The following is a 24,207-nucleotide window of genomic DNA, read 5'->3' as shown; positions in this document are numbered from 1 at the left end:
ATTGTTAAACTTGAATACAAAATATTATAAGTGACACAGTATATACGAAGAGTATAGAACAATGATCATTATTATATCATAATAATATGAAAATATAATTTTTGTTTCGATGATAGGTAGGTACTCTGTGTCCTTTCCTGTGCCCCTGATAACGCATGTGCAAAATCATATGAACGGTTGAGTGGTTCAGCCGTGAAAGCGTTCAAAACTAACAAACGCACTCTCGCATTTATTATATTAGTATACGGATAGAAGATGTCCCGTCACTTAGTTAGGCCGTTCGGATTCAGCGATGGAGATGTTTTTTCTGTTCTTTATTTGTCGTGAGTGGGCCTAATGTTGCGTGTGAAGTGTTCTTGAGAGCTTCGACAAACTTCGCTCCATATTGTCATTTTCTTTATTAGATGTGTATGTAGTCTTTACAAAATGTTTGTGCTTATTCTATTTTTGTTTTTTTTTTTGCTTTGTATGTTTGTGCAGATCATGCAAAATCTAATTCGTTGTCATTTATTTTCTTATTAAATCTTTTAGCTATTTAATATTTGTATCTAAAAACAAAATTAAGCTTATCAATTGAGGAACTTAATATTTCGAGGTTTTGTGTAATATTTTTACTATTCAACTTTTTTATTTTTTATTGTTTAGATGGATGGATAAGCTCACAGCGTTTTGGTGTTAAATGGTTACTCTGGAGCCCATATACATCTACAACGTAAATGCGCTACCCACCTTGAGATATAAGTTCCAAGATCTCAAGTTTAGTTACAACGGCTGCCCCACCCTTCAAACCGAAACGCATTACTGCTTCACGGCAAAAATAGGCAGGGTGGGTGGTACCTACCCGTGCGGACTCACAAGAGGTCCTACCACCAGTTAGCACAAATAAATTAAAGTAAGAGCAGCATCATTTGCACTTATTAAAGTATTGTATCCTCTAATTGAGAACCTATTTCGATTTGAGAATTAGATTCTACAAGGGCTATTTAAAAAAATAGTTATGCCATCCGAAGCCCCGATCTGTTGAAGCTCTCGGATATTCATTGGGTTCAGAGAGTACAGGACCAGTTATTGTTGCAAATTTATATAGAAGCAAGATATGTGAAGCAGTGGATGCCTACACAATGATGATCTACGCTTGAAATATTATAATAATAGTAATAAAGATATGAGTTATTTTTAGGTATATTATTATAGATTATTCGATGCGTTTTTTACGTAATAATCGTCAAGCTTCACATGATTCCGTCATTAGGCTCGAAGTTGAAGAAATAAATTTAATAAAGAACGAACCGGAAAAGTATCTCAAAAGGGTACGATATGTAAATAATTATTTTTTTATTGCTAGATGGGTGGACGAGCTCACAGCCCACCTGTTGTTAAGTGGTTACTGGAGCCCATAGACATCTACGACGTAAATGCGCCACCCACCTTGAGATATAAGTTCTAAGGTCTCAAGTATAGTTAAAACGGCTGCTCCGCCCTTCAAACCGAAACGCATTACTGCTTCACGGCAGAAATAGGCAGTGCGGTGGTACCTACCCGCGCGGACTCACAATAGGTCCTACCACCAGTAGATAATGATAGGAATAAAGACAATTATTGCATGCATAATAAATACTTATTATTGTTGTAAGTCTGCACGGTAGGGTCGTTTTTTCATTTGAGGTGATACCGTCATTCAGTATGCTAACATTATGTTATATAGTTCATAGTTTAATTTTACCTTTTCAAAGATAAACAAACAGGAAAGATATTAGGGAATCGACACAACCAGCCACGCGTATCTCAGGAAATCCGCATCTCCGGCGGATACTGCGCGCCTCTGTTTGTCGGAACTTTGATAAGAATTCAACGACATCACGTAATTAAGAGAAGCACACACACACGTAACCTGTAACAACGTGGAACCTTGGATCGTATGTGTGTGTGTTACTGAAAACATTATAAAAAATAAAACATACTTTGACGTTTGTTTCACAGCGACGATTTTAAAAACTGAGTTTGTTGTATTGTTTCAGGAAATTGTATAGAAACGCTATCTTTAAAAAAAAGCAAATGTGGTGTCGCGAGACACCAGGTAGGAACGAAGTTCCTTCGGCTAATGTAGAATCGACACAATTTGCAAAAAAAAAATCGTGCTCAATTTTATGTTGGTTTTCTTGATTTTTCTCTTAAATTTTGCTGATTAGTTTTTATTTAAGTACAAGAAAGTATTTAGGAAATTCAGTATTTTAGGAAATAATAAATTACGTAAAATAAAAATAAAATCGTAATTCTAATTATCAATTAAAATAACAAAATATGTCTCTTTATTTTTGTTTGACAACATAAAATTACATAGAAATAGAAATAATTACAAAATAGAGAGAGAAGGGATGAGAGAACGAAAAGAAAGAGGGAGAAAGAGAAAGGTATTATACACTACTCGCTTGTGTATACGACTGTCGCGCCTGCGCACGTCTCATTTAACGGTTTTATTCCACGCACTTTTTTCCACGGATTTTTTCTTACGGTTTTACTATCACATTTTTTTCAGTTCGGTCGCGCAGCAAAATCCCTTTCCCCTCCAAGCCTGCCGTAAGGAACTTCGTTCCAACAGATATGATTGTACAGAAAACGACATAAAGTAATTTGTCGTCCGGAAAAAAAAACATCGGTCTTGAGGGATACAAAAATAATATTTAGACGGTCGTCGTCTGGCGTAACAAATCGGTCCACCGACACGAATAAATTGTAACACGATGCCTAAAGTACAAAGAAGGAAAATGGATTTGCGGCGTTTCGGTAGGAAATCTAGTGTCCCGAAAAAACGAAACAATTAACAAAGTGCAAGTACAAACGCTACACGATTGAAGTGGTCCGTTTGGAAAAGTGTTGTCCACCAAGAAAGTACCTCTGTACATTGAACCAGTACAGATTGAAACATAACAATTAGGGGTATTTCGTCAATAAAATACGTAGATACCTATAGAAACAAATTTTTTACTGGTGGTAGGACCTCTTGTGAGTCCGCGCGGGTGGGTACCACCGCCCTGCCTATTTCTGCCGTGAAGCAGTAATGCGTTTCGTTTTGAAGGGTGGGACAGCCGTTGTAACTATACTTGAGACCTTAGAACTTATATCTCATAGGTAGGTGGCGCATTTACGTTGTGGATGTCTATGGGCTCCAGTAACCACTTAACACCAGGTGGGTTGTGAGCTCGTCCACCCATCTAAGCAATAAAAAAAAAACCGATGATAAAGTAAGATTGCCGGGGCTTAGTATTCACTCTATCTAAAAAGTATGCAACTGTATGATCCCACGTTCGGTTAAGCTATAAGACAGGAGTGGCCAACCGGCAGATCGCGATCGACCGGTCGGTCGTGGCTATTGATTCAGTCGAACGTGGCAAGACAAAAAAATATAAATACATAGAACAGACTGCGCCACTTAATCACCAATTACTGCACGCATCATCCTCATCTTGTATCATTTGTAAATGACGTCACATTATTTATCCTCTCTTCCACACAATAGTTCTCTTTTATTATATAATTTCAGCTTCATGTTAATCTTTTTAATAAATGAAAATATACCACTTATCTGTATACTGAAATACATTGTTTCATTAAATTTCAAGAAATGTCATTTTTAGATCGTAGAGTGTTTCGTCAGTAAGCAGTTGTTCTTGGTTCTAATTAAGTTGGCCACCCCTGCTATAAGACATACCATGCTTCTCAATCTTGCGTGAAACGTAGTCGTCCCCGTATATAAAGTGAAATTTTCATGCACAAGATTTAATATTTCATAATAAAATTCCGACAAAAATATTTGTACTCTGAATTTTAGTATTTATAACATCTCCACAAAGAAAGCGGAATGATACAATAGAATTTGTTGTCACGGGACTGAATAGCTGCTACATATTAACTTGTAACATTTTTGAATTGTCTTTATGTTTCCCGATATTTTTAGATATTATTATTACATGCGATCTTTTTTCATTTTGTACTAAAATAAATGGTGCCTAATAGTTTCCAGGGGCCACTTTCGCATGAAATATCTCTCCCTCTTTAAGTAATGCTTGTGGAGAATACTCAGTGGTTGGTAGAGACTTGGCCGTGCCCATGGAATTGTTGACGTCTCTGTGTGATGGCAATTACTTACCATCAGGTATGATTATTTGTCGTCATTGTTGTTAATGACGACAAATACTGCTACGCGTCATTGTTAATTATATTATAATTTGACGTAGGTAGTATTATTTTTTTAAGGGATTTTATGACCTGGTAACTAACATCTTTTGGTTAAGTCTTATTTTAATTTATATTCTTATTTTTATGAAAAATATGGAGTGAAATGAAATGAAATGAAATTAAATGAAATTAAATGAGATGAGATGATAGGGGATGAAAATATATAATCTCAGTTAAATGGTGGTCATTTACTGAGATTTTTTCAGTGGACTTTTTGGAGGATCCCGAGAAGTTACGTCCAGCGGCTTTGTTTCATTTTCTCACATTTGTGCACTTTCACAGACATTAAACGCTTAATAAACCACCGTTATTACATAATTAAACCCAAAGAAACACTAAATAGACAAAATAAAACAAATCACACAACTTCACTCCTCGTGTTCCCGCCAAAAAGACCCGTAGGTAGTGACAAATTTGTAAATACGCTAGAAAATACGAATGATAAGCGAAAAATTCAATTTATATCCACTAATTTCGGTAAAGCAACAGAACATCATAATTGAAACTCAAAAAATTGTAACGTTTGTATTATTAAATGTTACATTCGTAAGTACAATAATGGAACATTCAACGCTTAATAAAACCGTATTCTATTACAAGCACGTAATTAATTAGATCTTTGTCGTGAAATAAGGATGTTACTCGCATCATTTAATAAATATTACTTGTTCCAAAATTTGTTAATAAGGTAATATTATACTCTTGTTTTCGATTATGTAAAGACAGTAAAGGAAAATGTGGAAATTTACGTCTTAAATTTTCGGTAACTGGCAAATAAATAGTGAGCGAATTTGACAAAGTATATTATATTTCTAACGATCAGTCAAGTGATTTATTACCATCTATTTCACTTTAGTTTATGAATTTATTAATTTTATTTATTATAAAAAAAAAAAACCTATTCCTAACCTAAAAGTACATGTTATTATCCGCAACATGCTTCGTCAATAAGTACAATACTTACTTTCAGCTACAAGCGTCGTCATAAGTAACATATAGGTCCACGCTAACAGCAATGCGCGCGTAGGTATCGGCTAGTCAAACAAGCCACTCTGGATCGCACCCGGTCTGAAAGTACCCATTACGCTAGCAGAATTGCCACGCTGTATGGCAATGGATAATCTCTGAACCAGGTACGACCCAGACCGAGGATCGTGGCCTTGCCCTCTGAGGCGGTGGCCAATTGAGGCAATAAACTTTTTGGCCTCCGAACTCCACATACCCGTCGTTTCGACTGCCACTGGAACAAGCAGGTATGTAGATTTCAGAGCATCATACTTGGCACGCTTCGTTTTAGCCGACGCCTCAGCAGCAAAAGCCCGCACATTGTCGGGTCCCAGATAAATGACGCGCCGCGTACGTACAGCTACAGGTTGCGTCCCATAACAAACAGCGTCCCTTTTCCCAAGGAATTAGAGTCAACCCATCCGGCCTCTTACCATCTGACCTGCTTAGGCCATGTGGTACTAACACACACGGGATATTTGCGGTGACCAAAGCACGTCAAATAATATCATTAAATGCATGGTGTCTCGGGAAGCGGCCAGCCGATCTAACACAACTCAGTCCATTCAGTCCGGCGGTATCCACCATACTACCACAGACACATCGATGGGGCTCGCAAATGTTGCAACCAAGTCTCAAAGCCGTGGCCACTCTCAATGAATTATTATCAAGAAGTGTCCCCAGGTCTGGTGAAGGCAATGCTTGTAATCAAGCACCAGATTCCGGTCTGGAGACCGCTCTCAGACGCACTAATTCAACCCCAGTGGCGTCTCCTAGCAAAGTTGACAAAAACAGCTTGCACAGCACATTACAATTGATAATCAAATGAAAAATAAAGTGAAGGTAACTTAGTCATAGCTTGATGCCATTAATCACACTTTACGTTCTTCCGTTTCGTCTATTAATGACCATCCATAAGGCCTGATTTTATTTTAAAACTAAAATAAAAAAGTACTATAGTGTAGTTTTACGTGTATCCTGTTATAAAATATATTAAAATGATTTACGTTGCATCGTATTCATTGTTTATTTTTATTAATACTAAAAGCAAAACCTTGTTGTCGGAGTTACATTTTTTTATCACCGAATTGAGTTTTTGTTTATGTTTAATATCTATTTTTGTATGGAAAACTTTTCATATAACATTTAAGCGAGCGTGTGAACATAACTAACTTTATTTGGTGAAATGAAATTACTTGTGAGCCCCACTGTATCGTAACAGATAGGGTAAACAACACTATCAGATTTACATAGACGTTACTAGAATATAGAATTTAAGTTTCGAGTATTAGACGAGCATAGCAATTAGGCCGGACTTATTGTAAGTGACTGCTGATAAACATCAGGGCCATATCAAGGTCATATTATTATAATATATAAGTAAGATAGATTATAAGATGTAGATGTACAAAACCTTACATATTATCGTCTCGGATAGGTTAATTTTGGTAATTTATGGAAATCCTGTCTACGGTACATCGCGATCTGACCTAGAAGGCTGGTTCTGACTTAGCGAGTTCCATCCTATCCTGGACCACCAGGCGGTGCCTGAGCGGCCTGACGGGCCACCTTACCGCAGAGACCAGCGTCAGTCTTCGGTCGGGCGTCCTCGTGACATACTCACGTAATTGTAGCGTTAACTCCGGGGACCCCCCATTCGGTACAGGTTCTGACCCCGGGCTAGTATCGAACGTTGGGTGAGAGTGCAAGGGGAGTCGTTTGGTGTGTAGGGCCCTGAAACACTAAAACATCCATGGGGCCGTCATCCGCTCCTAGCATTAGCGGATCATCGAGTTCCACATACTCCGCGTGCCACCTCGTATAAGTTTTTATGGCTTAGATACCAGGTCTTAAGTGGTTACTGGAGCCCATAGACATCTACAAAGTAAATGCGCCACCCACCTTGATATATAAGTTCTAAGGTTACAACGTTACAACGCTAGTTACAACGGCTGCCCCACCCTTCAAACCGAAGCGCATTACTGCTTCACGGCACAAATAGGCATGGTGGTGGTACCTACTCGTGCGAACTCACAAGAGGTCCTACCACCAGTTTAGGCTACCTGCTCGGAAAAAAGTCTAGTTAGATTAAGTAGAATGAGTTTGGTAGCAGGAGAAAAAGAAAAGAAATAAGAGAAGAAAAAATAAGGCTAATTAAGCTAAACTGCTACCGAGCTCCACCTCACCACACCAAGTTGGGAATGAAAGGGACATGAAGAGGAATGAATGGAAGTGAATGGAATGAAAGTGGACAACTCAGTCCCATGAGGGGTACTCGTTATGAGCGCTCACGTATCACTGCGGTTGGACCATAGTCATAGTATAGCACCATACCGAGCTATCCTTGAGCTCCCTTGGCAACGCTTTACCATCAGATGGTCTAATGTGCAAGAGAACTATGAACCAGTAAGACCAGTGAGCCAAGTGTTGCAGGACATGGACCAGTCGCAGCGTTGTCGAGTAACGAAACCCGAATTCGGGTTCGGGTTTGACGAGAATCTGTAGCAACATCCTTATCAACAGCAGCGGCTCGAATAACTTGTTCACGTGCGACAGCAGGGTAATCGGGCGATAACTGGAGGACCTTGTCTATTCCTGCTCAATCTCGGGGTTCCCGGGAACTGGTCTATGGCGAGAATGAAGTTAAATAGCCGTGTTTTATAGTTCTCACTCGGCGCCTTGTGCATTTTCATCTGATTGACACGAAGACGCAGTCGAGACCCAGTACGGAAGCGACGAAGACACCAGACCCCAGCGAAGGTACCGGCGAGGAGGGTAGGTTTGCTACGCCACATCTCTATGTAACAAAAAACAGTGTCCGGTGGAATAAACATTCTATTCTCACTTGTTGCCAACACAGATTGACTCAGCGGCCGTCCCGTTACTCAATTGCAAATAAAAAAGCATTTCGTATCGCGCCTTTAGATAGTCGAAACAAGCAGACACTAACTCAGGGTTCATTTTATGTTCAGCAAGACGAAGAAAGAAAGCAGTGTGGGACGGCCACCTACGAGATGGACCGACGACCTGGTAAGAACCGCTGGGTCACGTTGGATGCAGGTGGCAACGGACCGGCTGCACTGGAGATCACTTGGAGAGGCTTATGTTCAGCAGTGGACAATGGACAGGCTGAGATGATGATGATGATGATGATGAAGACGAATTTAACGTCTCAGTTGCATTTAAAAAAAGATCACAATAAAATGTTTATTAATTTTAAAATAATATAAAAACCAGTGGACGAAAGTAAAGAGCATTTTGTTTAACAAAGAAACGGATTACAAATGTACATAGATATAACATTAGGTATTCTTTCTGTGCGACGTAGAAACCACTTTTAAATGAATATGTTCAACGAATACATTACAAAATGTTAGACAAAAGCCGTCCCGGGACGATTTCTGTAACTCAAAACTGATATAAAATATTCAGTATCGGCCTTTTTGTTTCGAAGAGGATTTCACCGAGGCGTGTGCCGTGTCGATTGAATGTCATCCCTTTGGGGCGGTGCCGGCCTACATTTTAAAGTTTCTGTCAAACAATTTTGAACTTAATTAAATTTTAGTGAGTTAATGTTTTTTTTTGTGAAATTTCATTTCATTTGTTATGAAATTTTAAGAATTATTGAATTTTATCGTGAATTAATACATAATATATGTATATCGGCGCAACATTATTTAGTTGATAAAGATTAGTTAAAGTTAACTGTCTCCTTAATATTGACATCGTTGGTTTAAATCCAACGCGTGTAAACAATTGCTTAAGACTTTATTCATAAGAATTCGTGACTAAGCGACCGCCACTTTCTATGTTTCGATGTCAATGTTTTTTTTTATTGACTACTTTATTGACTAGTCAAGTTTCTGCTGACGCCGCGAAGTTTTTTTTAATTTTCATTTAATTAATGAAAAGATTTAAGTATACTATGATTTCTCAGTCTCTACTTAAAACATAGGGGAGACTATCGCTTGGCAGTCTATATTAGGGTCCGTAGTGTTAAACAAGTTCACTGCAAGCTTAGCTACATCTACACGTTACGTCTTGCCTACGCAATCATGGACTTGAAATGAATTGAATAGAATGTACGTTGTAGACGTTCATTAAACGCTTCATTTTAATTAGTGTACATAAGGTGGTTTACTTTTTTTTTTTATTGCCTTTGTAGGCAGACGAGCATACGGCCCACCTGATGGTGAGTGGTTACCGTCGCCCATGGACTTCAGCAATGCCAAGGGCAGAGCCAAGCCGCTGCCTACCGTTTAATACTATCCACAAGCCTCGTTTGAAGAAGGACATGTCATAGCGCTCGGGAAACACCGTGGAGGGAGCTCATTCCATAGCCGGATGGTACGTGGCAAGGTTACTTTCATTGATGATAAATTATATTTACAACTAGCTGACCCGGCACACTTCGTAGTGCCTCAATCGATAAATAAAAGACCTAAGCTTTTGTATAAGATAGCCTTAAAACAAACAAAAGGAATCCGTCCGACGGGGGACACATCAAAGGAAAAACGAAATTGTTATTTTTATTTAATTCCGAGCATTTTCATATTTATCTAACTTTTAAACCTTCTCTGGATTTCCACAAATAATTCGAGACCAAAATTAGCCAAATCGGTCTAGCCGTTCTCGAGTTTTAGCGAGATTAACGAACAGCAATTAATTTATATAACTATATAGATTATCAACAGAGCATAGTGTCGGTTCTAGTAAATTTAGCTTCAGCGCTTATTTGCGCGGTATATAATAATATGACGTCATCATACGGAACTGGAAGTACTTTTACTTTACTTTATTCAACATTTATACTTTGTTTACATGAACCTCTCGAAAGTACCTACATCTAATATATAAAATTCTCGTGTCACATTGTTCGTTCCCATACTCCTCCGAAACCGCTTGACCGATTCTCATGAATTTTTTATGCATATTCAGGAAGCCTGAGAATCGGCTACTATCTATTTTTCATACCCCTAAGTGATTAGGGTAGTCCACCCCTTACATATTTTTTTTATTTGGACATTTTTTTTTGTTATAATGAGGTATTATGTGGTTGAATGAGGTTTTGTTATTTTTATTATATATTCCCTCATCGTTCACAGCACTACATACCTCTTTCACTCATTTACCACATCCTTACACACTTACAATAAGTTAGTTTTTTTTTCTACACTAGAAATTCCCTAGAAATCTGATATATGGCAAAACAATGTTTGCCGGGTCAGCTAGTATTATTATATTTTCTTGGAAGACCGCTTATATCTAAAGTTGGATATTCATCGAATTCACGTCAAAACATTACGCTTAATAGAGATAAGCTTGTAATACAAGGATAGATTAGCGGGAGTTCGCCTAAAATCAAAAGTGCGGTCTCAGTAATCTTCTACTTAACAAAGATTATGATACTATATCTTCTCTCTTTTAGCAGCTTTCCGCGTGTGCATGAATAAGCGTAGTCTGATTTGTATGAGCTTGTAGCGGTTAGGAAGCGTGAAGCCACATTCTTTTGTTTTGCCCAAGCAAATTGAAGCGTATTGACGGAGCACGTATCTGTAACTTAAGCGGCGCCCGCGTCAGCTGATGTGGAATGACACCAAAGTAGCATCGACGATTTGCTTAGTGCTACACATTTGGCGGCATGCCAAATATCCATTCTTTAATATTACACCAATATATTCCATTAGCGGTACGCGTGGAGGCGTTCAACCGTTAGTTGTAGTGAGCCGCTAATGTTTCTGACAAATATTAGTCAATAAGCCGCACTGTTCATTATCTTCAGCTGAAAGAAGTACACAGCTGGGCTATTTACTGGTGGTAGGACCTCTTGTGAGTCCGCGCGGGTAGGTACCACTGCCCTGCCTATTTCTGCTGTGAAACAGTAATGCGTTTCGGTTTGAAGGGTGGGGCAGCCGTTGTAACTATACTGAGACCTTAGAACTTATATCTCAAGGTGGGTGGCGCATTTGCGTCGTAGATGTCTATGTAGCCACTTAGCACCAGGTGGGCTGTGAGCTCGTCCAACCATCTAAGCAATAAATAAATAAAAAATCGATTTCCCATTCTTAGCAATCAACAATTTCACATTGACAAACTTCCATAGACGAATTTTAATTATCTGCTTGATATCCGAAATTTGAAGACCGTATAAATGATTACAGTGAAAATATCTTTCATTTCATTCGGCAATGAGACGATCTACATTAAATTAAATTTAGAACATTCTAGTCGCGCGGACAAACAGAAAAAAAACACTTTAATAATTGACTTCTTACTAATACGTAAAGTTGATGGAACTGGAATATACCAGATAACGGCGGTCTAATCTGGTTTACATCGGATCTTCCTGAATTCATGAATGCAACGGTGCGCGTTAGTGCGGCCAGCGGATGTACACTGCAGTTACACGGCTAATGAATGTGTACCCGACCTATTATTTTCAAATGAAATACTGCCTTTGTAAATGCCGATTGGCGTTTGTTTTAGGTTTAGCGTTCGGTGCTTGAACAAAGCGGTATCGTTCGGAATTGCGCGTTATCTTCATCAAAACAAACGTTTGTCGATTGAAATTCAAATATGTTTTTTTTTTATTTATTGTTTAGATCGGTTGACGAGCTCACAGCCCACCTGGTGTAAAGTGGTTACTGGAGCCCATGGACATCTACAACGTAAATGCGCCACCCACCTTGAGATATAAGTTCTAAGATCTCATTATAGTTACAACGGCTGCCCCACCCTTCAAACCGAAACGCATTACTACTTCACGGTAGAAATAGGCAGGATAGTGGTACCTACCCGCGCGGACTCACAAGAGATCCTACCACCAGTCAACGATTATATAAATACGAACAAAACTTTTGTGTTAATATTTGTTAGTTTATAAAATACCTACGAGATATCAAAGAGATGGAACTTCGGCCAAGTGGTCGTTCATAATTAAGGGCAAAATTTTGTAACAAAGCGGTGTCTTCGGGGAATTGTTAACTGACGTCAATTTAGGAGCTCGTCTATCACGGTTTTCTGTTACAAAAGTTATCATTCTCAACCGAGCGCTGGGAGTAGATTGTCGTATACCTACAGTGATAGGGTGATTAAAATTTCAATCCCTCGTGACGTCTTTCTGTATCTCTAAGCTGTAAGTCTGTTTCTGTTTTTAAATACAAAGTCAAACAATTCTATCTCTCATCAACCGAATGATCATTGCTTTATACTCTTCGTATATACTGTGTTACTTATAATATTTTGTATTCAAGCTTAACAATGTTTGCTATGTGTATTTGCATTACTATAATTCTCATGTTGTATTTGTTATTTTAGCTGTTCTACACACACTCAGCACTTTTAATTATTATTCTCATAATCCTCTCGCAGGTCTGCTGGAAGAGATTTCTTAAAGAAATAAGCAGTGCCTTTGTACATAATTTTCCTATTACTCTATACGATATCTTCTTTTTTATGTATATATAAATAAATAAATAAGCTCGTTATCAGCGTAATTTCTTACTACAAAGTGTCACTACTATTTTCCATACTCATAATTTCATGACATTCATGGCCTAAACAATTTTGTTACCTTGTTGAAGTGAAAACTTCTTTAGAATCGTTGTGATTTCAAACCGGATGCAACGGAAAAAACCACAGGTAAGAGACACAAATACAAAAATGTGTAGGATGAAGCCAGCAAAGAATGAGACAGAAATATACATACTATTTATTTAATACAGCGCCATCTGTGAGATTTTTTAATACTAACGTGTGTATGAAAGCTCTTGTAGTGAATTTTAATTTAGGATTATACGTGAAATTAAAATATCAATTCAGAGAGGGCGCTACCTTACAATTATTTACTAATGACAAAATTTTACATATACTTAAGACGTTTAGGATAATTGTATTTTAATTTTGGAAGGTTTCACTTCTACCACGTGTGAATTGCACACATGTTTTTTCTTTTTATCTTGTTACCCCCTATCCAATTTGAACAAACAGGGTGTCTTCGTTTACGCCCTCTGAATTTGCGTTTGAGAACGTCACCAACAAATAATTCTATTAGACGACAACTACGCTTAATGGAATTCTTGGAGCTCTCTGTAATTAAAAGCCTTTCGGCTCACCAAGACAAGAATTGCTGCGTCGTTGAGATGTCGATAATATCGTCATCCGACGGTACGTGCTCAGCGTAAATTAAATAAACCATTCCCGGAGACTCCCCGTATATGATCGGTCACAGTACGACCACATGTAGAACTGACTAAGTGACTGACTAACTGCTGTATGTACTCACTGAATGTAGGTACTCATAGACTGGTTAAAAAATTAAAACAGATTCGTAAGCCACTCGGAGGCATTAAATTTTACGAATCAAAAGGCATTTTTTGTGGTTTTTAATCCGAAAACATGCCCAGTGAAACCATGTAATGAGCCTATAAACAGTTAATAGAATTATTATTCTTAGTTCATGTTTTATATAACGCTATTTCTTTGTTCATTAAAATTAACCAACAACAAAGATGAGTTGACAAGAAAAGTTGGCATTGAACATAAACATCATCATCATTCATTGTTATCTCGATTGAAATGGGACCACGCGGGAAGCGTCAGCTTTCTAATAAAAAAATAATCATCAGAATCGATTCACCCAGTCAAAAGTGATGAGGTAACAAACATAAAAAAAACATACAGTCGAATTGAGAACCTCCTTCTTTTTTGAAGTCGGCTAACATTTTGCAACTTCTACCATATCTTCCTTCCCTCTTTCTTTCTTTCGGGAACTACCTTTAAATATGTTATACACAAGCTATACATAAATAGCTCCATCGTATCAAAAATCATGACTCTATTCTTACGTTATCTATTTCGGACACTCCAACGCGAATAACTGAGGGGACTATCCCACTGCCTCGACGAGTGTAGTCAGAAAACATTGTATCATTTCAGTGACGAAATACAATCTTGAAATAAATCCTTTGTTATCTATTTGGAGCAAATGTATGGCAACGAACAGAGGAGTTATGAAACGAACTCAATCTGCATAAATTTGCAGTTGACCCTGTTATTACACTTACCAATTTACGTATATGACAAATTTGATGCTATTTTGTTTTGTAAATCGCTCCGATGTTATTTATAGCTTGAAATTGTTAGCGTTGCCAAAATTTAACAAAGACTATCGACTATCGGTATTTATTTATCAAACGTATTGTTTAAAAAAAATCTAATATTATATTCATTACTAACAGCAGTATTTACGTTAAATTCCAGTGTAGCTGACATGTATTTTTAGTGTTTTTGTTGTTTTCTAGTGTTGTACACTATTTCGTGTTTCGTATGTGTCTTGCTGCTAATGTGGTGTGTTAAGACAAAACTCATTAAAGAGATAAGCTCGCCTTGGTTTTTGATATAAATAAGCGTAAAAAGTTTAAGCGTTTTCAATCCAGATATTTTTTTGTCAAAGATGTATGTAGCTCTGGTCGCCCTATTATGGATAAAATGGAGGACATATTGGAGAAAAAGGAACAAGATCGGCATATCAGTAGTCACGACGTAGCTGAAGAACCTGGAATTGACCACAAAAGAGTTTTGGCGCATTTGAAAAAAACTGGGTACCCAAAAAAGCTCGATATTTTCGTACCTCACGAGCTCACTGAAAGAAACCTAATGAACCGTGTACTCATTTGTGATTCTTTATTACGACGTAATGAAACCGAACCATTTTTGAAGAAGCTGATAACTAGTGATGAAAAGTGGATCACATACGACAAGAACGTGTGAAAAAGGTCGTGATCAAAGGTGTTAATGCATCCACCATATAGTTCTGACCTTACACCTTCAGATTTCCACCTATTTCGGTCTCTTCAGAATTCTTTAGGCAGTGTCAGGTTAACATCACGAGTGGACTGCCAAAACCAATTGTCGTGGTATTTTAATCAGAATGAATTTCTATAGCAATAGGATCATGTCCCTACCTACAAGATGGCAAAAACTTATTGAATAAAATGGTACCTACATACTTTAGTTAAATGTAAATAAACTATATTAAAAAAATTGTGAACTTTCTTAAAAAAAATGCGAAAAAACTTTTTCCCCAACCTATTTATAAGACACAGTATTATACGTGTATTTAGGAATGACAGACTCTCCACCCGCAAGGGCGGGACTGTCATTTACTATAGGAGGGCCCTGCACTGCGTCCCTCTCGATACTCGCTCGCTCTTACATATCGAGGCGTCAGTGTGCCGCATCGCGCTGACGGGACACCAGCCGATCGTCATCGCATCCGTATATCTCCCTCCTGACAAACCCCTCCTGAGCAGTGACCTCGAGACACTGCTCGGTATGGGGGACGCGGTCATTCTGGCAGGCGATTTAAATTGCCACCACACTAGGTGGAACTGCCATCGCACGAATGTGAACGGTAGGCGTCTCGACGCGTTCATAGACGACCTCACATTCGAAATATTCAACCCCCCGACCCCCACGTGCTATCCGTACAACGCCGCGCGTCGTCCGAGCACAATAGATCTGGCACTGCTGAGGAACGTAACTCTGCGCTTGCGCTCCATCGAGGCAATGTCAGAACTCGACTCAGACCACCGACCTGTCGTCATGCAGCTCGGTCGCCCCCTCAACCGCGAACCAGATACGAGGACCATGGTGGATTGGAAGAAGCTAGGCACGTGCTTAGCTGACACCGCTCCACCAATCCTCCCTTGCGGCCCGGATTCAACTCCATCCCCCGAGGACACCGTCGAATCCATAAACATCTTCACTGATCACGTCTCGACGGCGATCACAAGATCTTCAAAGCAAGTCGATGTGGAGGATAGCTTCCACCGCATCAGACTTTCCCCCGATCTTAGGGACCTCGTAAGAGTTAGGAACGCGGCAATCCGGGCCTACGATCGATATCCCACGGATTCAAACCGGACTCGGATGCGTCGCTTACAGCGGGAGGTCAAATCCAGCTTGAGCGACGCCCGAAACGAAAACTGGGATAGTTATTTAAAAGATCTCGCGCCCACTCACCAAGCATACTGGCGACTAGCTAGGACCCTCAAGTCCGAAACTATCGTCACTATGCCGCCTCTCGTACGCCCCTCAGGCCAACCACCGGCTTACGATGACGATGACAAGGCAGAGTTGCTGGCCGATGCACTGCAAGAACAGTGCACCACCAGCACTCAACACGCGGACCCCGAACACACCGAGTTCGTCGACAGGGAGGTCGAGCGCAGAGCTTCCCTGCCGCCCTCGGACGCGTTACCCCCCATTACCACTTCCGAGGTTAAGGAGGCGATCGATAGCCTACAACCACGGAAAGCTCCCGGCTCCGACGGCATCCGCAACCGCGCGCTAAAACTGTTACCAGCCCAACTGATAACGATGTTGGCCACGATATTAAATGCTGCTATGACGAACTGCATCTTTCCCGCGGCGTGGAAAGAAGCGGACGTTATCGGCATACACAAGCCGGGCAAACCGAATAACGAAACCACGAGTTACCGCCCCATCAGTCTCCTCCCGGCGATAGGAAAATTATACGAACGGCTCCTTCGTAAACGCCTCTGGGATTTCGTATCCGCGAATAAAATTCTTATAGACGAGCAGTTTGGATTCCGCGCCAGACACTCGTGCGTCCATCAAGTGCACCGCCTCACGGAGCACATCTTACTAGGGCTGAACAGGCGGAAACCCATTCCGACAGGAGCCCTCTTCTTCGATATAGCGAAGGCGTTCGACAAAGTCTGGCACAACGGTTTGATATACAAACTGTATAACATGGGAGTGCCAGACAGACTCGTGCTCATCATACGAGACTACTTGTCGAACCGTTCGTTCCGATATCGAGTCGAGGGAACGCGTTCCCGACCCCGTCACGTCACAGCCGGAGTCCCGCAAGGCTCCGCCCTCTCCCCGTTACTATTTAGTTTGTATATCAATGATATACCCCGGTCTCCGGAGACCCATCTGGCGCTCTTCGCCGATGACACCGCCATCTACTACTCGTGTAGGAAGAAGGCGTTGCTTCATCGACGACTTCAGACCGCAGCTACCACCATGGGACAGTGGTTCCGGAAGTGGCGCATCGACATCAACCCCACGAAAAGCACAGCGGTGCTCTTCAAAAGGGGTCGCCCTCCGAACACCACGCTGAGCATCCCTCTCCCGACTAGGCGCGTCAATACCCCCGCCCCCGCCGTTCGCCCGATCACGATGTTCGACCAGCCCATACCGTGGGCCCCGAAGGTCAAATATTTAGGCGTCACCCTCGACAGTAGGATGACATTCCGCCCCCACATCAAGACGGTACGCGACCGTGCCGCCTTCATTCTAGGACGTCTCTACCCGATGATATGTAGGCGAAGTAAAATGTCCCTTAGAAATAAGGTGACACTCTACAAAACTTGCATACGCCCCGTCATGACCTATGCAAGTGTAGTGTTCGCTCACGCGGCCCGCATACACTTAAAATCATTCCAAGTCATTCAATCCCGTTTTTGCAGGATAGCCGTCGGAGCCCCGTGGTTCGTCAGGAACGTCGACCTCCATGACGACCTGGACTTAGAGTCCACCAGTAAGTATATGCAGTCGGCGTCAATGCGCCACTTCGATAAAGCGGCACGACACGAGAACCCTCTCATCGTGGCCGCCGGTAACTACATTCCCGATCCTGCGGACAGAATGGAAAGCAGTCGACGTCGCCCAAAACACGTCATCTCGGATCCTCCCGATCCACTAACGGTGCTTCTAGGTACTTCAAGCACCGGTCACCGTTCTCGTCGAACCCGTCGCTTGCGACGAAGGGCTCGACGAGTAAATTAACTCCCAGACACAGCCCACTGAGTTTCTCGCCGGATCTTCTCAGTGGGTCGCGTTTCCGATCCGGTGGTAGATTCTGCGAAGCACGGCTCTTGCTAGGGTTCGTGTTAGCAACGTCATCAGGTTTGAGCCCCGTGAGCTCACCTACAAAAGTTAGGGTTACGCTGACATAGCCTCTCAAGGCTCTCAGCTTAGGTAGGAAAAAAAAAAAAAAAAAAAAAAACGTGTATTTAAGATAAGATACCGTAAAAATGTTTTAAAAGACTCTTGAAACACGCAGGACGTGAGTATTTTACTTCATTTTAAGTAAACATAGATTTAACTCGAAATTTCCTTTCATTTTCCATCATAAATAAGCACCTTTCATCTTTGTAAATACGATGAAGCCTTCTGGAAATTCCACGAAAAGTTACTTTAAGTAGAAGTGGAATTAAAACCTCATCTTAGAGAAAATTAAACCGCGAATAGTTAATGGGTCTTAACTCGATTTCGAAACGCTAACTTTGAGTGAGTCGTTGCCTTCAATAACATTCGGACAAGTTTGGGAAATTTTGCCTCCTTTTAAAACGGCCCGACATTTAAACATCCAGCGAAAGTACTCGAAATAAAAACCCGAGCGGACGTTTTTATTTTTCCAGAAGATTTCCTTAGTCGAACGGCGAGAAAAATAATTTCACTGTTATTGAGAAAATCCAGGGTTATTACGGTGAAAGTAACAAGTCCAATTTGGTTGTGACTAAAAACGATTTCTTAACAAAGTTACGTGGGAAATGAGCCAGATCAATGCAAAGTATACTCTATGTAACAATCAGGCTAGCTATTAACCATAAGTAACCTCCTTGAGCTCCTATTAATACTACTCCCTAGTCATGTACCCGAAGTATTGACGTAATTTTTTGTTTTTCTACTTAACTCTCCCAGAAGTTCATGAACTTAGGTATTTCAGAACACCGTGCAGCTAAGCACAATCGTCTTGTCAGTTTCTGCTGCGAATAAATTATATCTTTTGTTCGGAAGATACGATAACTAGCTTCTTCTGAAATAACTAAGACTTAGATGGTAGGCAGCGGCTTGGCTCTGCCCCTGGCATTGCTGAAGTCCATGGGCGACGGTAACCACTCACCATCAGGTGGGCCGTATGCTCGTCTGCCTACAAGGGTAATAAAAAAAATTTAAATTCTTAAGGATGGAACTGAGATTGTCGTATCTATGCGCTACAATGACCACTTAACATCACGTTACTGCTCTCATCCTCCTATTTATGCTAGTAAAAAAGTTATTTAATAAATAAATAAATATGAGAGCAAAATGATCAACCGAGTAATTTGAGAGAAAGGAAAACGTCGTTGATTTAATATTATTAGCAACAAATCTTGTTTACGAAAATTTATAGAACAGGAAAATTGTAATTGTTGGGCAGGTATAAAACGAAAAATATCAAAGAGAGAATCAAAGTGCGGAAATATAAACGGAGTTTAGTTTTAGAAAGGGCCTAATGACTGATCTAATGGCTAATGATATTATATCAGAATAGATGACTGTTTCAGGGCAGTTGTCGGCGAGATAACGGCTAGTAGAGAGACAAGATGATATGTGGCAAGCGACGTCAGCCTCTATCATAAGGATTAGCCTTTACTCTCTGTAATCTCATTTTGCGTTCTAACTTTCAAATCTATAACATTAGAATCTATTCATTATCTAAATATTTTATTTGAAATATTACAAATCTACAGTGGAAATACGAAATTTCTAACAATATTTTTTTTTGAATCTTTGTTGTAACATTAAAGTGATGAATGAATTATCATCGGATTGATTGAAAAGACATGCAGTGTAATAATATGAAATAATGAACGGTAAAAATATACACAAAATTTATTATTATTATTGAATTGTTTTACTAATCAAACTCTATAATCAATTATACCGTCGAATCGAAGACATATTTTATACAATTTTCAATAACATTAACAGTTACAAATGTAAACATTACTAGTTAACAACAAACATTAATAGTTACAAATATAAAAAAAAAAATCGTTTATAGTTATAACTGAAACACATCACAGTGTACATTCTTAGAGAAAAAAAAAAAAACAGAACAGCGTTGAAACTCATAAAAGACTCCATCTATTGAGCCTTAGAGCGCAACGGGGAGGTTTAATTGAACGCGCGGTTTCAGAGCAAAAGGTTTTAAAGAAAATAAAAATAAGAGAAAAAAAAAATTAATGCGAGCCAGCGAAACGGTTTACACGCCGCGCTCACAAAGCTCCTCTTAACTGAGTCCGCTTAGTGACCTACGGCCCTTTATAAAACCTAAAGTCATTGGCGCAAGTAAATTAAAAACTTCTGAAGACACTGCAAATGACTTGCTCGATGTTGTTTTCACAATGACTGGCCTTGCAATGAAAAAGAAAGGAAATTTGGACAACAGAAAACCGAATAGTGGTATAGTAATGGACACTTTCTGGAATTTGTTTGTGCTTATACCGTCGTATAACTATTTACCAAAATAGGTGATTAGAATTTGAATATGCATTTAGTGCTCTGTTATCAAAAAAGATGTGTGGTGTCGTGGGACACTGAATATTAACGAAGCTCCTTATTATAAAAATATTAATTTAAAGTTCTATTCGAGGTATAAAGAAAATATATATATATATTTTTTTTTTTTTTTTATTGCTTTAGATGGGTGGACGAGCCCAGCTGGTGCTAAGTGGTTACTGGAACCCATAGACATCTACAACGTAAACGCGCCACTCACCTCGAGATATAAGTTCTAAGGTCTCAGTATAGTTACAATGGCTACCCCACCCTTCGAACCGAAACGCATTACTACTTCACGGCGGAAATAGGTGGGGTGGTGGTACCTACCCGTGCGGACTCCCAAGAAGTCCTACCACCAGTGATTACGCAAATTATGATTTTGCGGGTTTGATTTTTATTACACGATGTTATTCCTTCACCGTGGAAGTCAATCGTGAACATTTGTTGAGTACGTACCTATATTTCATTAGAAAAATTGGTACCCACCTGCGGGATTCGAACACCGGTGCATCGCCACACACGAATGCACCGGACGTCTTATCCTTTAGGCCACGACGACTTTATAAATTATTCGGGTATACATTTTTTATTATTGATTAAAAAAAACAATGTATTATAAATATAAATATAATAATAATATACAAAGAAACAGCTATTTACATGAATAATAATAATAATAGCGGTCATCACGTAGACTATACATTAGACAGTGTATAGTCATCATACTAAGACTATACATAAATAATAAAAATCTTACGTTACGGACGTTTTTTCCCGTTTAGGGTACCTCTCCGCATCGTTCCATAAGGACATTCGTTCCAAAACAAAAAAGTATGCGCATAAATACACATACATATGTATATGTCACATTGCCTAGGTACTATATACTACTGTACTATATATACTGACATAATATTTGTAATTCCTTCATACACATGTTTTTTGCAAATAACTATCAATGACCGATTGATTTTTGTTACATCCAATATCGTATTCTAAAAGTGTTCAAGCGTGAAAATAACTTGATGATGTAGACTAGTTACTGAACTGTCAAGAACTGTCAAGTATTTCATCACCATCTAAATTCAAAGCTCATTAGGTACCTAATTCTATATTTCCAGCAACGAAGCCAGTCGTTGCTCAAATTTAGGTTTCCTTCGGTAATTATCGGTTGACATTAACCGCATCAGGGCCTTCAGATGAGTTGATTATGCTCGAATGCGGTAATTACCTCAAATATCAGTACCTCTATGTCGCTCATTTACTCGCTTTGTGGAGTGGAAGCGCATGTTAAATTAAATCCAAGCTGAATACACTGTATTTGTTGACGTTCATAGTTGTGCTATGTTCGGTAAACGCGAAATTTTGTTTTCAACAGGAAGGGGAACATTTGACACAGTTACGTTGTAAGTAATAATTGCTGTAATTGTTTTGTTGGTATAAACCGAAAACCGAAATGCGAATTTTGTTTTTGCTGATTTTAGTATTTGCCAAATAATTTTCGTTTCTTTGTTAATTTTTGTTGATCTTTTGGCTCGTGCCGAAACAATTTGTTGTTTTTCATGTAAATAGAGTTTTGCTGAGCGTTCCTTGTGTTGGTTTTATAATCGCAACGTATTGTTAATACCTTTTTTTTATTTTTTTTAAGAAACCTTGACCAATATGTGGTACCTATGTAGTGATAAGTAAAAGTAATCAGATTAAAAACAATTTAAAAATAAAACTTAGATGATTAAATTATATTTTTGTAGGATAATGTTTTATATATTTTTTTTCCAGACTGTACTTACACGCGTCCTTGAAAGCTGAAAATCTCCATGCTAGAGTTGCCTAAGAAGTAAATGCCCGTATACATTAAATTCAAAAATGTGCACATTCAAGTCAATTTTGGTTGGATAATACTGAATAATTAGTTTGATAAACAGCAGAGGTGATTGACTTGTAAAAATGATTATAAATTATGAAAAGAACTAGAAATCCACACATGTGATGTAATTTTGTCAAAACCGTTGCAAGAAAGAATTTTGTGAAAAAAACCTAACGTCACTTGTTTCTGACCACACACATGTATGTATACATTTTTCCTACAAATTTGAGAGCCTTCAAAGTAAGAAATACCCGGTAGGTAAAGGCAGTAAGTTTTTCGCACTTATTACGTACACTAGCGACCCGCCCTCGCTTCGCTTCGGAAACATTACAACCCACACGAAACCAAATAAATAAAAAAAAAAAAAATTGCCTATGTTCATCAGGGACAATGTCGGCTTCTAATGGAAAAATAATTTTTCAAATCGGTCCAGTAGTTTCGGAGCCTATTCGAAACAAACAAACAAACAAATCTTTCCTCTTTATAATATTAGTATAGATAGTATAGATAAATCCAACTTGATAATCCATTCGACATGGCTATAAGGATCTCAATCCTTTCATATTAAGCTTCAAGTTTATCGGGGTTTCGCTTTTCGAATTCATTCTATCAAATCAAGATAATACTTTAGTTTTTATACGTTAAATTAAAAACGGTTTTTATATTTTCTGCCCTGCGTTCATAATCCTCAATGCTGAGGGTTGTGGCCTCCTTTAATAACTTTCTGCAGGACTATCCTGCGCCAGCCCTGCCTATCCTCAGCTATGCGGATGGCATCGTGGACTGAGAGTAGATCGTATCTGGTCCGACCAGCGTATTGGACTTCTGCCTCTGGGCAGTTTTTCTAAATTGTCACCAATTTACCACCACCTTTTATATTTTAAAAGTTACAAAAAAGTGATTACCAGAGGTCGGAGTAGGTAGATTGATTTAAGGTCGTTGTCGTCAAACGTAGAGGATAATAAGGATATGCCTCCAAAATACCGGAACTTCATATTTATTGTGATATTTGTTCCGGAATTTTGAAATTGGCATGAATCTGTGTTTAAGGTGAAAAACGTATTCATAATATCAATCTACGGTGATATTTACCTGAAATGAAACATGTAATATGTTTGGCGCATGCTCTTCATTGTATATCAGAGAAAATAAGATCAGAATATAACGTACTTCTCGCACATTATGGATAAAATGGCATGTCCATATTATATCTTGACGCAAGTATATAAAATCAATCTACCTACTCCGACCACTAGTGATTACACACGACAATCATTTTAATACTAATTAATCAAAAGTCACGGATATGTACTTACCGGGGCTTTTTAATATCATTTTGTTATCGTCCCAGATGAGCGATTGAATTCATAACCGACATAATATTAAATGGACACCGAAGACGATAAAATGAAAAACCTTTTGTCCAAGACTTCGCTTTTAAATCGACCTGACTTTTCTACAATTGAGAAGCATAGACTAGAAACTCAGGGCTTGTTCTTTCCCACATATATACATTAAAAGAATTTACACAAAAAATATGAAGTTACTACATCTTAAATGATTGACTTCGACTAGAGGAAACATGAGCTTTGGCTATAGAGGTATTAAATCGTTGCCATTGTCTAAATTGTGTATGGTGTATAATCGAATATGATTACTATTTAATAATATAAAATCGAATAGTTAACAATAACATTACAGTTGTATCAAATTAGTTTCAGAAAGAAAGAAAG

This window comes from Bombyx mandarina, chromosome 17 (genome assembly GCF_030267445.1).
Source record: "Bombyx mandarina strain Sakado chromosome 17, ASM3026744v2".
NCBI classification, from domain to species: domain Eukaryota; kingdom Metazoa; phylum Arthropoda; class Insecta; order Lepidoptera; family Bombycidae; genus Bombyx; species Bombyx mandarina.
This window is presented reverse-complemented; position numbering follows the sequence as displayed.